The 4,097-nt window shown below is 48.2% G+C and overlaps 1 non-coding gene across 1 annotated transcript; it reads right to left on the reverse strand.

The window, feature by feature from the left end:
- Positions 1 to 3,274: 3,274 nt before the first annotated feature.
- TRNAN-GUU (transfer RNA asparagine (anticodon GUU)) lies at positions 3,275 to 3,348 on the reverse strand. The gene has a single exon. It is a non-coding gene; the product is annotated as a tRNA-Asn (tRNA).
- Positions 3,349 to 4,097: the final 749 nt, after the last annotated feature.

Here is a 4,097-nt window from a genome sequence, read left to right on the forward strand (position 1 = left end):
ATTTTTATAACAACTTGTGTGGTGTCCTTTCACTTGGTGTTCAAGGGGTATATGTGATGGTAAAACAGCTGGCTTAACACGCCCTCTAGAGTTTAGCCTGAAGACTGCTCGTGTCCATGCTACTAGGATAGCTGGTCTGAAAGGTTGACTTACAACCAATCATCAATAAGGGTTGTTTGGTATGATACAAAGTGATCACTAGAATAGTGAGCACTATATATCAGGCCAACTTCTCACACTATCAAGCTACACTTCTGTGATGTGATGAATGTCTACAAAGCATAGCACATTTCTCACTTGGTTTATTCCATAAATGAGAATACTCACGATGCGACAAGTCCTGTCAATATGGATACTAACAGCTCTTTGAACCCTGGCTGGAATCCCCACAGACAGTTTGTGTAGCATGGTGGGCAACTCCAATAACAATAATGCACATGTACACATGCAAACATGGACTACAAGAGAAACAAAGTACAATGCATCTAGCACAACTTCACAGCACAACTGCACTTGGAGATCAGGCTACTAATACAAACTTGGGCCACAATTTTTTTTCTCTAAATTTGTCACAGATTTATACTGGCAGAAGAAAACTCACTAGCCGCATGCATCTGGTTAGAAATAAATACGCAGAAGCCGAGATGTACCTTCAGACGGTCACCAGAAGACTCATTACAGTCTCCACAATTCATCAATTCGAGACACACCCAAGTATTATGTAGGCCTTTCAAAAAAACAACTCAAAATCAAGGCTAAATCCCCTTCTTTGCAAGATGACAATGCAGGGCTGCCCCGGGCCCACAAAGGGGGCCTCCTAAGAGGGCGGCCCCTCCTTAGTGCCATAGGATGGCACACGAGTCAGCCTCACAGTGTTTGGGACCCTCGAGAGTCCCCCATGACCGTGTCACTTCTGGGCAGGAGGGGGCGGGGGAGGGGTACATATACCTCTCCCGCCTACTGTTTGCCCTCTTTTATGCTCCCTTGACGCTGTTTCCCACCCCACTGCATACCCGGCGTACAGGCGGGGGGTGTTTATCTATAACTTATTATTTTGTGTTGCAGGTGGAGTTACATGGCGATCCAGAGAATGTATGGTACAGAGGGGTACCCTCTGCAGGAGCACAGTAAGGGTGCTAAAACCAAATATCCCCAGGGAGGTCCTCGCGTTGGACACTGGAGGAGCGACTGCGCCCCGTCAGTCCTACGGGCGGTTGTGGACCTGAGCAACTGGGGTTGCCTGGAAGGTTCCGCCCCCCTCTGGGGCATGAGCAAGGGAGTGGACTGGCATTCCACCTGTGGGAGGGGTCACCCCTCCTCCAAATCTGACAAACACCGATTGGATTAGCAACGGTGTAATTTGGCTCTTCAGGCGGGCAGGCGGCGAGGGGCAGCCTGCCCTGGGATCGCCCGTAAGATAACCCACCATGTTGGCATATTTGTTATAGAAATAAACCTGCAGCAATTTTCTCCACTAAGAAAGTTTTTGGTCCGATTATTTCTCCGCGTTATTGCTGTGGGAGGGGATGGGGAGTGTTGCTGATATTGGCACTAAGCGACCCTGGCGAAGAGGGCCCGTGCCTGGCAAGTCATCGACACCTGTAGGGCCCTAAAACCCCAGCGCTGTTCCTGGGTATGCTAGACAAAGATTGAGTTCATGCGCCTCCGGCTGGGTGTTCAACCAACATTGGACTCGATGCCCCCTTGGCCAAAAATGGCGGAAGCAGTAGGTTGTAGACGTCGGGGCGCTGGGAAGAAGCCACAACACATGTCCTCTGTACCTGCCCAGCTATGTTACCTGAACCAAAAAAGATGCTGAGTGGGTCTTTCAATCAAGCTATGACACGACCCTGTGGACAGGCCCTTATCCCAGCACTCAATCCAGAGCACACCTTATGGAATGCAAGGGCGGTGACGTTTCTATATTCGAAGCCAGAGCAAAGGACCACAAGGGGCAGAGGAAACTCCAAACAACTGAGACAGCGAATCCAAAGATAAAGTGCGTGGTGTGTCCGGTGACTCGAAACCCTTCCCTCCTACTTGTTTTTTTTTTTATTTAGAAAATTTTTATTGAAAGAAGGCCGTACAAAAATATATATATACAGATGTGCGTACAATGATGGCGGTCCTGTCTATGAACAGTCCATTCGTGAGTTCGTTCACCCTCCACTGGGAGAGGAAAGAAAGAAGAGAGAAAGAAAGAGGGGGGGGGGGTCGAGTGAGTGGGCACGCTCGTTGTTGTCTTTTACTGGATCTTCCTCAGGTGCTCGTCCAGCGGGTCCCACATGTGTAGCTTGGCTTTATGTTCTTTTGAGAAGGTGCCTGTGATGTTGTCGGCACCCCTCAGGAAGGTGACCCAGTTGACCCATGTCTTGAAGTTTGCTTTGGCTGTGTTTTTCCAGTTCGTTAGGATTATTTTAAGGGCTGCTGTGAGGAGTAGGTCGAGGAGTTCTCTCTCTTCTCTACTTTTTAGATTAGCTGTTAGGTGTTCAGTCGCCAGGCTCACGAAGCTGATTTTCAGATCGGTTTTGAGCATGTCGTTCAAGAAAGTATTGATTTGAGCCCAGAACCTCTTGACTTTCACGCAGGTGAAGATGAGGTGCTCGAGGGTGCCTTCCTCTTTCAGGCAGTTCCAGCATCTGTCCGAGTCTGTGATGCCGACCTTGTGGAGTTTGGATGGCGTCCAGTAGGCCTTGTGAAGTAGCCAAAATTTTGTTTGCGCTAGCTGTGGTGTGATTTTGTTTGTCGTTGCTGAGCTCCACATTTTTGCTCGTTCTGTTTCACTCAGTTGCCTGCCCAGGACCGTCTTCCCTCCTACTTGTGACCAAAAATAGAGCAGAGCCCAAGGTCGGGCACAGGACAAGCACTGCCGCCTCCAAGAGTCGGTGCAGCCGGCACTGCTGCTTTACAACTTTGCACACAGTGAGAGGAATTAACATTTTGCAGAGAGAGGAGTGAATTGACTTACTCCGACAGGCCCTTCGATCACCCGTGCTTTTTAAAGCGTTCATACTCACATATTAATTGCTTATTGGTTTGTAAAGACTGGAAAAGATGGTGTGTGTGTAATCTTTTATAGCACTGTCACAGCATTACTAGTGTAAGGATAATTTCATTCGTTATTTTTATTATTTTAGAGGTTGTTTTGTGGGAAGGTGTAATGGTTGTAATAAATAACAGCGCACTTTAGCAACAGTATTTGAACATGACTGTAACAGATGAGGTTAGTAAAGAAAACCTTCCGACTGTACGTGAGTCTAGTAAAGAAAATCTTCGTCCCTGGGTGGGCTTGAACCACCAACCTTTCGGTTAACAGCCGAACGCGCTAACCGATTGCGCCTCAGAGACTGATGACTTGCCATGGAGACTGATTCTCTCTGTGTGTCTTCTAGATATCTCTCTCAGTTCTGTTCCACGGAAATTATCTGAGTGGATATATTAGTGGAGAGCTAGAATACCATGAGACGAGCGCGGAAGTCACATTTCTCTTCCATTCTTCACCTCGCTCCTCCCCCTCCTCTGCCTCGTTCCTGTGCTGTTCATTAGCTCCTTCTCACACTTCTCGGCGTACCTTTCCCTCGCTCGGGGGCGTGGCTCCCACTGGTGCAGCAGGTGCAGTCGCACTGGGGCCAGAGGCCTGAGGGGCCCACTATAGCCTGATTATTGTTTCACTTCACAGTTCAAACAGCACCATGTGAGTATTTCCTTCCTAGCACTAGAACTAATGACGCACTGGTGACGTCACTGCATTCACTCTCTTATCAGCAGTCAAGGGGTTTAACTCGGGATTAGTTTTCTGCCAAAGTCTATTAGACGTTCAAAGACCAGACGTGGTCAAGGAGCCCCGCAACAGTGTCACACTCGAGAGAAAAACTCAAGGACATGTCAGGGTAGAGGGGACTGAAACAGACAAGAGGAAAATGCAAGAGTGTCAGAGTGGAAAACTGCAACAGAGTTTCAGCTAAAGGAAACTGTAACAGAGGCTCACACGACAAGAAACAACATCTCAGACAGGAGGAACCTGTGACAAAGGCTCACACGACAAGAAACATCTCAGACAAGAGGATATTGTAACAAATACACAACAGGAAACTGCA

This window comes from Lissotriton helveticus, chromosome 12, assembly GCF_964261635.1.
Source record: "Lissotriton helveticus chromosome 12, aLisHel1.1, whole genome shotgun sequence".
In the NCBI taxonomy this organism is placed as follows: domain Eukaryota; kingdom Metazoa; phylum Chordata; class Amphibia; order Caudata; family Salamandridae; genus Lissotriton; species Lissotriton helveticus.